General features: G+C 36.8%; 1 protein-coding gene across 1 annotated transcript in view; it reads right to left on the reverse strand.

Moving 5' to 3' along the window:
- Positions 1-14,547, reverse strand: part of CDH23 (cadherin related 23) — a 2,508,764-nt gene that overhangs the window by 838,550 nt on the left and 1,655,667 nt on the right. The window lies entirely within an intron of this gene.

Below are 14,547 nucleotides of genomic sequence, written 5' to 3' on the forward strand. Positions count from 1 at the left end.
ATAATACAATTACATATGCATGATCAATGAAGACACATTAGATTTAACTTGACATGCAGGAGATTAAACCTGAGCCAGGAACTGTGAAGCAGTACTTAGATTAATTACATAGGCAGAGCATATCACAACTGAGTTAGCCCTAGCTGGGAAAGACAAAGGTGCAATGGATAATATTACATATCTGCTTAGTTTATACTAGCTTTTCGAATATATTCATTAAGGACCTGCAGTTAGCAAGCAACCATCATCCAATATAAGGAAGATTCCACAGTCATCTGCTCTGCCAAAAAAAAAAAAAATGTATTTATTTATTCCAGTTTGATGACCGGGGAGCCCATTTTTAGTGGAGGCCTAAATGGCTAAATTACAACAGTTACTCCCAAGAAGCTTTCTCACAGATGGAGTCTTTGCTACATGAATTAAAGCTCCTTCTAAACCGCAGAAAATCCAAACTTATTTGGCCCTAAGCAGCTATCTGATAAAAAAAAAAATTCCTTCTCATGCTTGTCATCAAACAATAGCAAGATAGAAATGGTAACCCATGCTAGACTACTAGGGATTATTATTGATTCAACTACCATATAAGGCAGGCTATAATGGAAACCCATCAAAAATAAGGAGCCCTCTATAGAAACAAAACCCTAACTAACAGAGCATGCTAGGATAATTTTATTTAACATTTGTTGACCAGGAAAGTCCGACTAAAACACAGCCTATTTGCAGTGAAGGCCCAGGGAGAAACACCCCAGACGCATGTTTTTGGAATAATTATTGCCTCATCTCGTCTAATCCCTACTCTCCTCTACGCAGTCCTCATACTCAGTAATTTACCATCCAATCAACTCTCCGTACTTGACCAGTGCTATAATAAGATTCCAAAATTTGCTGCCATCCATCACTACAGGACACATCACTACCTAGAATTAAACTGACTTCAGTGGCTGGAAATAAGGTACTATTTAACCTGTTCACTGTTTGTCACGATATACCACCCAGACAAATGCCCAAGTCTAAGCAATATTTTCTAACTGTACAGTCCCAAAAGGATCACTTTGTTTTTTGACAAGATGTTCGCGACTATAACTAAATCAAATAATACTGCTTCCTGTACTCCTCCTCTATCTATAAAACCAGGAATTCCATGCCTCTCACTGTGTCTCTTTGAATATTAGAAAACAATGTTGTTGTTATTGTCTTTGGGCTTTTCCTGGTTAGGGGTCGCCACAGCGGAACTCCGGTCCACTAATGATTGGCAGTAGATTTTCACGAATGCCGTGGTGCCAGCTCGACGTTCAACCAAGGCACGCCCATTTATGCATGTCTTTCGAACGCCCACCCAACCGCAGGGAGGACATGAAGACTCCACACAAAGGCACTCCCCGCACTCCAGCCGAGAATCGAATGGGAGAACCTCTTGCTGTGAGGCAACAACGCTACCGCTGCACCACCGCGGAAGAATGAATATTAGAAAACAATAATTCTTTCAAACTACACTTAAAGGAACATCTAAAAATACTTCAATATGCTCTTGCACCTTTCCTGGGATAACCTAAATGCTGCCTCTCTCTCAACCTCTTTTCCTGGGCCTCACTACTTTCTCTCTATAACATCTCTACTCACTAAAGGGCACTCATATTCCTCTTGGTTTATCCACAGTCTTGCCTACTGATCTTTGTACTTCAAAGTACCTCCTGCACTTATTGTCAGGCTCACAATTTATGAAACATTTTTTGCCACAAAGATAAAGCTTTTTAACACATTGCATCATATGTTGGTCATAAATAATCCATTTTCATTTTCTTCTCTTCAAATGTAATACTGTAGGACATTTTTATTCTACTGTGGACTGTTTCTTTATCAGGTGTAAAAAGCATCTTTATCAAACTGTGACTTATTTTTGACCTAAAATGTATTTATGCTTATTGCATAAAATGAATGCTCTATTGCTTTACTGTTTACGTGTTTTATTGTGGAGCTTTTTTTCCATAGGCCTCCACTGAAAAGGGGCAGCTTATCCATCCAGTCAGACCATCCCCATAAAAATTGCAGCAAATAAATACGTATAACAAATAGCTATGTAGGAAATATATGGCTATGCCAGCACTGAAGGAGAAAAGCATATTGGTAAGGCAAATGTAAGACAGATTATCTTGAGCAAGATGCAATGTTCACGATTTTTTACACAATGCAATGGCTTAGAAATAGTGTCTCAACCTGCTGAAATATAAGTGCAATCACAGACTTCTTAGTTTTCCTTATTTAGATCGCTATTTTTTTTTTCTTATTTTGGATTAATAACAGAAATGCGTTAATATTGTCACACAGCCCTGCCTGGGTCTCATTAGTTTTTTTTTTGTCTTGCAGTCTCTAATCTTTCAATAATTTCCATTCCTCTTTTGCCTTCTTCAGCTTATACTTTCGGATTAAAACTACACACATTTTTTATGTGATGAATATTTGATGGCAGTGCATAGCAGGCTTGAAGAAATTATGCTGGAGCATATGTGTGGCCAAAATAAGAAAAAATAACTAACTGAATAAAGAAAACTAACTTATTATGTAATCACAGGCTTATTAATAATATGGATTTGTATAACTGTTATCAATACTTATTTTTCTGCAGGTTAACATATTTTTTTATTCATTGCATTGTGCAAAAATAGTGAAAATCACATCTTGCTCATGATGCAGTTTTGCATGGTAAAGACAGAAACTTTTTTCCAGCTGCAAAGAAACATTTTGGACTGGATCTTGAAAATGTATTAATGCTGCATCTATTTGGTAATTTGTTGAAATGGCTAAGTAGCAAGTTTAAGATAAAAAAAAAAAAGGTTTTATCTACAAGATTGATTTTAATGTAATACACCTGCTAGTGATTAGGGTAATATAGTAAAACTCTAAAAAAGGCTGAATATCATGAAATCATGTTTTATTAACAGTATTTTCTGGGATGAATTAATACTATTCTTGACTGTTTAATTTACAGTTCAAAATATGCTCCCCAAGCATTTTAGTAGATTCATCTTATTTTGGGCCTTTTTTTTAGCTTACTTGGTGAAACTGTTAAATTAACACCTTCAAAGGTGATTGTATATGGCACTTGCAGGCAAATTTTTGACCACATCTGTATACTATGTCTATTACTTAACTAAAGAACACTTCTGAAACTAAAGCTGAAAAAAATGACAAGGACTATTGAATGTAGTTTAGTGCTTTCATCCTTTAATCGTAATAGGACTTCTTCAGAACGAAATTAAAAATTAATAATCCCACACTTTTAAAAGAAACTGTAAAATCATAGACATTCTATTAGAACTACATAAGCCGATAACAATTAACTTGTAAGGAAAGGGGGTGTGGTTAAGTATACCATCAGAGTGCACATCTAATATTTAAATTTTCATTCAGACCTGGTGCAACCTCTGCATTTAACAAAAGCTGCCCCTTATGTTCTTGTATTTCAAGAAGAGTGTCAACATCACCAGCAAAGACATCTAATTGTTGTAGTACTAAAAATTTAAATCCAGTGGAACCAAAACAATGTAAATTATGTTTTCCTAGAACATTGGTGCAGTATAAATATTAGATGTGCACTCCAATGGTATACTTAACCACACCCCCTTTCCTTACAAGTTAATTGTTATTGGTTTATGTAGTTCTAATAGATTGTCTATGATTTTACAGTTACTTTTAAAAGTGTGGGGTTATTTTTAATTTAGTTCTGAAGAAGTCCTATTACAATTAAAAGATGAAAGCACTAAACCACATTCAATAGTCCGTGTCATTTTTTCAGCTTTAGTTTCGAAAGTGTTGGACTGGAGAAGGGGAAGGTGACATGGAAAGTGAATATGGTCAGGTGAGTATTTATTTTATTTTGGACATTACCCCTGGCATTAGAGATACTTATAAGTTTCCTGAGCTAGACGAGCTGATACTGGAATACCGAGTACCTAGAATTTGGGCAAATATTACACTGGCAAATAACATGTAGCTATAACATATTAAAGAACCAATTAAAATTGAGCTAAAGATGAAAAATGATTTTTTTTCATTTTGTGGTAGAAAGAGCTTCGTACATTCCTGTGCTCAGTGCTTCCCACAGCTTAATATTGTCAACTCACAGGGTAGGTCCATACTAAGGGAGAGACAACATTTTTTTTTATATAAAGTACATTTCTGGACACCTAGCGCTCAGTGACATGGCCTAATTCCTCAAAAAGATTATTGTTAATGCACTTGAGATGCAGGCAAGAAGCAAAAAAAGTGACTATGGCCATTGAGGTTTTGCTCATTTTCCTTAAAATTCTCCTGCTGTATGTGGAACGAAAGGCTAGTTTTAATTATTAAATGGTCCTACCAGGGTAGCTGCATGCAGTCAGGAATTTAAAAACAAGATAGGTGTGTGTGTTGAATTCCTGCCTGCATACAGCTACCTAAAAGGGGGACATCCCCTAATCATCTTTTTTTTTTGATAGGTGCTGTGGGATCGTTTGCATCCAGTAACCAGTACACTTTGAAGAATCCTTGCAAAGACAAACCAGTAAAATGAAGGCAACAATAACAAGCACTTCCATCCAGAAAGGCAGCAAGAGAAATGAATGTTTAAAATCCCAAAATTTATTTATTAAGACTAAAATGTTTAGTGCTTTTATCCTACATTCATAGGGACTTCATCAGAACATAACACAATCCACAGCGAGTGTTGCTTTTATATAAAACAATCACATGACTAATAAAAAAAAATGGTCACCAATTAAACAATTAAATGTTAAAATACCTAAACTGCACCCTTGATAAAAAAAAAACACTACCTAATGATTCTATGATTTTGAAAAACAAAACATCAATTTAAATACATATCTAAATCTAAATAAAAAAAAATAAAAATAAATGCATTAATATCATCTGTATGTACATTCCCCCAGGTAACAATATATCTACATTTGAAGATATCCTGCACTGGCTATCATGTCACTACCCCCAAGAAACCCTACTACTTGGAGACTTTAACATAGACTGGGGCACCTGTTCCTCAGAATCCCCAACCACCCATATTAACCTGCATGCATTTACACAAATCATATCCACCCCTACCAGGATAGGTAAACCCAACCAAAAAGAAAGTATACTCGACTGGGTACTCATAAACAGTCACCCCCAACTGTACACCTCTGGTACCCTTCTTAATGGCCTAAGCGATCACCTTCTCACATATGTAATTAAGCACAAAACCATTAATTCCCAACAACCCTTACTCAGAAAGGTTAGAAACAATAAAAACTTTGACCCTGCCAAATTCCAACAAGAACTAAACTCATGTAATTGGTCTATTCTAAAACACCTCCCCTTAGATGAAGCAGTAGCATACTTTAACAACAAATTCCTTGAGATCCTTGGTTTGCATGCACCTGTTCGTTCAAAGAGAACCAAGGCAAAAACTGCACCATGGCTTTCTATAGAGTCTAAACTCAAAATTACCCTTAGAAACAAAGCATGGGCTTTATGGCGTTCTTCTAAAGACCCTCAAGATCACATTAAATACAGGCAATCCAGGAACAAAACCAAAAAATCTATTTTACAAGACAAAAAACAACACTACTGTAATTTACAGACAGTAAATCAAAATAACCCTCAGAAGTTTTGGGCAGGTTTAAATAATCTACTACATCCTGGACAAACTTTAATGCCAATCCCTGCTACTACTATTGATAAAACTCCTGAAGATGTTTCTGATAGTTTTAACCAATTCTTTACTGAGACAATTCAAGCCCTAGCTAGCCAACTACCTCCTAGCTCCCCTGGTCCTGAAAGTAGCACCCCTAGAAACCTACTTGTGTTCAGCTTCCAACCAGTCGCCACGTCACTTATACGTACCTTGATCAAAAAATTAAAACCCACTACACTTTCTGCTGATCAACTCCCTGCCGAGTACCTACAAAAATCAGCTGATGCTATTGCTTACCCCGTCTCAATACTAATCAATCGAACCATAGTAGAAGCTAAAATTCCCACCATCTGGAAAATATCCTATGTAATCCCACTTCACAAAGGAGGCAGCTCTACTGAATTCTCCAATAATAGGCCAATAGCTATACTCTCTCCACTTGCAAAGATTATAGAAAAATGTAATCATAGACAACTCATGCACCACCTAATCCAAACTCGCCTTATGGCAGACACTCAGCATGGCTTCCGTCCTCATCATAGCACTACTTCAGCCCTCCTAGCCTTTACTAACACCATAAACCATAATCGCAACAATAATTATATATCCTCAGCCCTCTTTTTGGATCTTTCCAAGGCATTCGATATGGTTGATCACCAACTTTTAATCCACACCCTGCAAGCATTCTGTCTAGATACTGGAGCCCTCCAATGGTTTCAATCCTACCTGAATGGTCAACAGCAGGCTGTCCTCTGGCAGAAAAAACTCTCTAACCTTCTACCAAACACCCTTGGAGTACCACAAGGCTCTATACTAGGGCCCTTGCTGTTCTCCATCTTCATTAACGACCTTTATACTGTCATCCCAAAAGTCAGCTGTATCCAATATGCTGATGACTCTACTCTGATTTGCTCATCCACATCTCCAGTAAAGTTATGGTCAGCTACCCAGACCACCTTTAATACAATAGAAAACTGGCTTTCTGACCATCGTCTGATCCTAAATCCCAAAAAAACTAAAATGCTGTTATTTTCACCAACACGTACATCTACTGCTTTCACCTTTACCATAAAATCAAATGATGGCACAATTATCTCCCCTGACCCATCTACAAAACTATTAGGTGTCATCATAGACAACAATCTAAAATTTGACCTACATGTTAACCAAACTATCAAAACCATCAATAAAAAACTAGGGTCACTTTACAGAATAAAAGCCTTCCTAACTCCTCCAGCTAAAATTGCCATAGCTCGCTCTCACCTTCTTTCAACCCTTCTGTATGCATCCCCTCAACTCTCGAATTTAAACAAGACTGTCCTTAACAAACTCTCAATTTGCTACAACCACATTGCCAGGTTTGCCACTGGGCTGCCTTTTAGGACACATCACTGCATCAATCTAAATCAGCTTGGTTGGCTTGAACTACCCAGCCTAATCCAGTATAACCAACTGATTATGGCCTATAAAATCCTCTATAATCCGGACAATACTCCTGCACTTAAAAATATTATCACCCCTTATAACAATCCTAGACCGCTTCGATCCTCTAACAAACTACTAATTCAGACTAGCAAAATTAATAACACAGCCGGTGATTCTCTCTTTGCAGACTCTGTAAGTAGATCCTGGAACTCTCTTCCAGCTGATATTACCTTACTTTCCACCTTAGGTCGATTTAAAACTAGACTCAAACAACATTTGTCACTTAACTGGCTATGTCAGTGTATCAAGCCTGGCTAACTCTCTCTAGAATGTGTAAAAACCTGTTAACCTGTTTACTGTGTAATTTAATTTAATCCTGACTTGTGCTCAGGATTAACTGTAACCTGTGGAACTTGTTTAACTTGCTTACTTATGTAATCTCTGTAAACAGTCTGTTAGTAATATGTAATGCTGGTATTATGTAATGCTGTATCTGCTTACCCTTGGAGCTTTTCTCCCCGGGCCTCCGCTGAAAATGGACATGCATCCAGTCGGACTATCCCGGTCAACAAATGTAAAATAAATAAATAAATAAGAAACTACTGTACTTTCAAAATCATAACTTAGCCAATATGAGCTTGAGGACACTGCTAATTGAAACAGCTTCATTTAATCCTAGATACGTACTGGCATCCAACCTTAACTACCAGAATGGCTAAGTCATGATTTTAAAAGTACACTAGTCTCTTATTTTTATGACACAAGATTTAGATATATATTTAAATTGATGTGTTTTATCATTTTTCAAAATCACAGAATGATTAGGCAGTTCAGGTGCAGTTTTAGGGATTTTCAAATGTAATTGGTGACTATTTTTTGGTTAGCCATGTGAATGTTTTATATAAAAGGAACGTTCTATGTCGATTGTATTATGTTCTGATGAAGTCCCTATGAATGTAGGATGAAAGTACTTAACATTTTAGACTTAAATTACTTTTGTGATTTTAAACATTCGTTTCTCTTGTTGCCTTTTGGGGTGGTAGTGATTACCCTCAATTTCTTCATTATTATCTTTTACAACCATCTGAGCAGACGTGACCTCAGTTTAATGGCTCATCCAAAGGACAGCACATTTTGTTGTACTGCAATGTCAGTAATCCATCTGCCTAGTGTGAGAATGAAACCTGCAGCATTCTGCACGAAACAGATGCCACTGTATTTGTATAACATTTTCCATTATATTCTTACTAAATAAAAATTAAATACTAAAATACAATGGCAATGCAATGATTCCTTTTTTTTTTTTTTTTTGCTTGTTTGTTCCTATCACAGCTGCCGACCACTGGCTGTGTACCAGAACCCCTCTTCAATCATATTCTCCAGTCTAATAAACACAAAGGCGCACTTGAAACTAGGTAATAACACAAACAACTGGTGAAGTCAATGGAAGGAAGAAACTGGACAAAAACACTTAGCGCTTTTGTTCCTTTTAATAAATAAAACAGGACTTCTTCAGAAATTAATTACACCACACTACTACTCATTTAAATAAGAATCAAAGTTTTCATGTGACAATAATATCCAATAACCATCAAAACACAATTAAATAGCAATTAAATATAAAGATAAAATAAGCAATATCCATAGTCACTCAATACTATATATTAAAACATGAAATAGTGAAATAATACCACATTAATTTGTATATAAAAGAACATATAATTCTAAAAATAAAATTAATTATAGTTTCTGTAGCTCCAAAAAACATTTAATATTGACAGTCTTGTTGAGACCTGGTGCCTAATCAGCCACTAACAAAATTTGCCATATACTTTTTCGACATTCAAGTAAAGATTTGTAAACTCCACAAAACATGTCAGAATCAACTTTTTCAAATACAATACAAAAAATGAAAATGTACAATCTATAAATTGAATGACTTAAATCCCCTTGGCTAAACAAATAAAACAAAGTAGTGTCAATCCTCTAAAAACTTTTCTTGTTACAGAATAGTTACATCTGAATACATCTAGAAAAGTTTTTTGAGGGTTGACACTACTTTGTTTGACTTGTTTAGCCAAGGGGATTTAAGTCATTTAGTTTATAACTCTGTTATACGTTTGCATTTCCCATTCCTATTACTAATGAAATGGGGTTGATTAGAAGCATTTTTTCTGATAACTCGAAAGTACTGTTGGGAAAATCCAGATTTGGTTAGGGTTATAGGTGAAAAACCTCTGTTTACCTACAGAAGGACTGTCAATATTAAAAGAACCTTGGAAAGTTAAAAGACAGTTGTTTTACAGCCTGGTTCAAACATCTTAGGCACTTATACTTGTGGACACTGTAGACAGTGTAGGTATGTTATTAATTCTTCATCTGTGGAGTTTAAACATCTTAATAAGACTATTTGGGCCAGAGATCATTTCACCTGTAATACTGTAAATGTTGTTTATTATGCATCTTGTAATTCCTGTGATAATTTCTATGTGGGGAAAATGATCACGAATTTAAACAAAAGGATTTATGAGCATGTCTTAGCTATTAAAAAGAGAGATTTATCCAATGTTCTAGCCAGACTTGCTGTTGGGTGCAACAATTTTAAGAAATTTTCATTTTTTTTGTATTGGAAAAAGTTGACTCTGACATGTTTTGTGGAGATTGCAAAACTTTACTTGAATGTCGAGAAAGTATATTGCAAATTTTGTTAGTGGCTGATTAGGCTCCAGGTCTCAACGAGACTATCAGTCAAATGTTTTTGCAGCTACAGAAACTGTAATAAATTTTATTTTTAGAATTATTCGTTCTTTTCTATACAAGTTAGTTTATGTGGTATTATTTCACTGTTTCATGTTTTAATATACAGTTTTGAGTGACTATGCATATTGTTTATTTTATATTTATTTTTAATTGCTATTTAATTGTGTTTTGATGGTTACTGGATATTATTGTCACATGACAACTTTGATTTTTATTTAAATGAGTGGTAGTGTGGTGCAATTCATTTCTGAAGTTGTTCTGTTTTATTTATTAAAAGGAACGACAATGCTAAGTTTTTTTGTCCGGTTTCTTCCTTCCGTTGACTTCACCAGCTGTTGTGTTATATTCTCCAGCCTCCCTGACATACAATGTGTCCAATTGTTTTGGGCCTCATCTCCCACTTAATACAGATAAATCATTAGTTTACGCAGTCAGAAGAGAGGAATCATGCAACGAGGATATCAGGGTTGCCCAGTATCATATAATTCTGACAGATGACGAAGGATTTTCTGGACACACTACCTATAATCCCACCTATTTCCCCATATGATCACATACACGCATACCTCTAAACCACTGTAATTGGTCACCACTTATCACAACTAGTCCTTCAGTTGAAACCACATCCCTCCCTAGGATAGGAGAGCTGACAAAAAAATCTGTATCTCTTAATCACCACTCCTGGCAGCTTGCTAATCAAATCTAGTGTTACCATGGTTATAGTAAGTAACCTATCCCTCAAACCTATGTTCCATTTTTGGCAGTATATTTACTTAAACACTAAGTGTCAATTTAGTAGACAAACACTATTAAAATCACTGTGTGCAAACCCACTTCTAGGCAGCATGAAGCCAAATTCTTCTAAGCAGTTATGCACTTTAAACCCATTCCCTTGTTTAACCACTAAGTTTACATCAATCTTTAAATGTCAGCCCGGAAAGAATACATCTTAAATCTGTGAAAATAAACCTAGGTATGGTGTTTTGATAATATCTTCGGCTTCTAATTCAATCATATCTTCACCTTTCTATCTTCCACATCTTTAGACTTAGAATCTCAATTTCCATTAGTGATTTATATTTTTAAGAGCATGTGCTGTTTACTGTTAAACTAAATTTAATTAGCATTATATTTTGTTGCAAAGGTGTAGCTAATAATGCACCCAATGTGCTCCCGATCTTTAAACCCTTTGGGGGGGATCATTTCTACTTTTAAAATGTAGCAAGCAATTCCTGCAGTTTATACCACACACTCAGTACTACACGTCTCAGTTTTGACTGCAAATCCAATTCCAGCATTTTATTGCCAATATGCACAGAAAATTAATCAGGATCAGATGACCACAGTCCAGACATTTTGCACAGTGTTTTGTGCCATCGCTAGGGGTTCAGTACTGCTTTCACACAGTGTAGACTGCTGCAAAGCATTTCATGCATGGTATATGATTAAAGATATGTATTACCCTTGTGTGTTTTGTACTGAAAATGGTAGGAAAAGATGTCAAATTATCTTTTCATCATCATCTTTCGGCTGTTCCGGTTAGGGGTCGCCACAGCAGATCATCTGTTTCCATTTCATCCTGTCCTTTGCATCTTGCTCTGTCACACCAACCACCTGCATGTCCTCTCTCATCACATCCATAAACCTTATATTAGGCCTTCCTCTTTTCTGGTTACCTGGAAGCTTCATCCTTAGCATCTTTTTCCCAATATACTCAGCATCCCTCCTCAGCACATGTCAAATTATCTTTTATAACTGCAAAATTCCAAATCATTTGAGTTCAACTCACTATCTCAGAAATTATATTCAGATAATATCGCCAGTATGTGACTTAGTGAGGTGGAAGAAACACAGAGACATCTGTTAATAGATGGCAACATTGGCAGACTTATGCCTGCAGAAGAGGAAGGGAGTATAGAAGGGAAGGAATACTTAACTTTATTTCAAACATTATCAAAGGAAAGCGACCAGAAGGGGGGGTGTCATTATGGGAAAAGAGTAAGGCTGAAGAACATGAGGACATGAAATGATTTAGTGGAAACTAGAAGATACAGGAGATATAATATCATGTAGAGATGTGTGAAGGGGTTGCCCTAAAAAGAAGAATGGAGAACAGAGGAGGGGCGAAGTGAGCAGATTGTTGGGACCAGCTGCTCTCTGGATCTGGGAAATACTTCTCTGTGGAGTGTAATGTGTTTCCATGGAATGGACAGTAGGCAGGAAGTCCACAGAAGTATTCAAGAGGGCATGAATCAAATGTTGAATGGGTGAAAAGGAAAATTAGAGGGAGTGAAGGTTAAATGTGGAGTACATTTAACAGGAAGATTAGGTAGGTTTATGGTTCATTACCTCCTGTTGGAAAACAAATTAAATCTAACTGGAGGTTCTCAAGTCTGTTTGGAAGCTACATCGGGTTCAAGGAATATTAATCCATGAAGCCCTACATAGTCTAGGGTCTAGGTGACTGAAGGACCTTGCATAGTGATATAGCCACAAACATTTATTTATCAGGTTCAGAGACTGTAGAGTCACCTTTCTACATAGATTCATAGGTGTGTACTAGGCTAATGGCCCTGGAGACTTTACAAGCATATCCCATAGAAGTGCCCTAGCGTCATGCTGCCGAATGTTAGTTCCCAGTGCCTCTATCAAGTACAGCCACTGGAGTGATGCCCAGGGTGAACTTTCTATTTCCCATCTACTCATCAAGACTTATCTTGAAGAGGGCCAGTGAGGTGGTCTACTTGACATGTATGGGAAGTCTATTCCAAAGCATGGGCAGTCTCTGGTCTATGAACCTGTCCCTCCAGCATGTTCCGTTGATTGTAGTAATTAGGTTGAGGTCTCTGGAGCATGTGGTGCAAAGGGATTGGGATTTCTTTAGATGTAGCATTTCTAACAGAGCTGGGTCAGACATGACTTTGTAAGTCAAGTACAGATTGCCTCTTATTAGACGATATAAGACAGAGAATAGCTGGAGTTTTTTGAGTCTGTTCATGTAGGACGTGTTTAAGGCCTAGGATCCTCTTCATGGGGTACTTTTATGGCCTTTCCAGCTGTAGCATGTGTCTAGTGAGGTACATGCCAAATGCAGCATTATACTCTATGATTGGCCTAATGAGGGAAGAGTAGAGAAAGATGATCGCTTTCTTCCTGGATGCAAAACCCTTGGTAATGAGATGTTCCACATAGAAGGACTTTCTGACCACAGTGGCAATGTTGTGGTCGAAGGAGAGGTTGCTGTCAACCTGTGTCCCCAGATCTCTTATAACACGTTCAGTGGGCTTCCATCGATGCGGTAATTAGTGGGAACTGAGTTTTTCCCAAAGGGGAGGATGATGCATTTTTTGGCATCAAGCTTAAGGCCATGGTTTTGACACCAGTCATTGGTCTCAGTGAGGTCTTTCTGTAGGATGTCTACACCACTTGGGGAGTTAATAATGGCTCCCAGCTTGCAGTCATCTGTGAACTTGGTCAGGCAGAGTCTTTCCATGTTGGTCTGGACTTCTGGGCAGTAGATGCCAAACAGAAGAGGATCCTAGACTGATCCCTGTGGGACTCCACTCATGACTGGTTGGCAGTCTGACTTGGAGTCCGCTACTTTCACACTGCAAGCTCTGTGAGCCAATTTGCAACCCACCTAGTAATATAGGGGTTGATGCTTAGTGTGGTGAGTTTATCAATAATTCCTGAGTGCGGAATAGTATCAAAGGCCTTGGCCAGATCGAAGGAGGCTGTATGAACTGCCTTGCCCTCAATCACATTGTTTTAGCAGTTCCATCCCTTTGTAATTCACCACCCTAGTGAAAAAAAGTACCTGAGCAGAGCTCACTTCAAACACAGAAAATACCTAACTCAGATAGCGCTTGATTTTATCTATATATAATTTTTTCATTCTTGTTTAAAGATTTCAGAGTTAGAGTCCAGTTATTTATTATTATAATGTTGATTCTGTTAGTCTATGGAATTTGGACCTACTTCCTAATGGTCATTTCTTATTCTAAGTAATATGTGCTTTCCTTTTGTTATATACTTCGTTTGTTATATACTCTTGATTGTTTGCAAGGTTTCTTTTCACAGGCTGCGCCTGAAAATGCTAAAAATGATCAATATTTTATCCCAGTTAGCAAATACATAAATAAATAAAACAAATACTTGCTGGTTGTACATGTTTAATTTTATCTACTGTACATAGTCTTGATAAAGAAGTCACAAAAATAAAGCTTTGATCAAAAAAAACTTCCCCTTGTACTTAAAGTTATTGTACAGTAAAGCCCAGTACATGTTTGTACCTCTGACATTTCATGGCTGAAAAATCACATATACACTGACTGCATGTCTTGAGAACTCCAAGTGTATAAAATGAGCCCTGATATGGAAGTAATGCAATGTAAAAGTATATAAAGGTACAACCGACTCCATAAACATTATACCCATTTGTTTTAAATTCAAGCTAGTTTGGGCATTCCATGTTTGGTCTCAGGCAAAATAAATACCGTGTATATTGTCAGAGTCCACTGTTTTTACAGTGGTAAATACATTAAAAACCAATTCCCTGCTCTTCCTTTTTGAAAATGATACTTCCTTAACTGTTGCTTAGGTTATAAGCTAATTTATTTTGGTAGATGGCCAGATGTCATCTGTAGATGAACTGCATGAAAAATGACCCAGCTTTAAAAGGATTTATAGGCACATGC

The sequence above is a fragment of the Protopterus annectens genome, chromosome 14.part0, assembly GCF_019279795.1.
Source record: "Protopterus annectens isolate FY-2018-M chromosome 14.part0, PAN1.0, whole genome shotgun sequence".
NCBI classification, from domain to species: Eukaryota; Metazoa; Chordata; order Ceratodontiformes; family Protopteridae; genus Protopterus; species Protopterus annectens.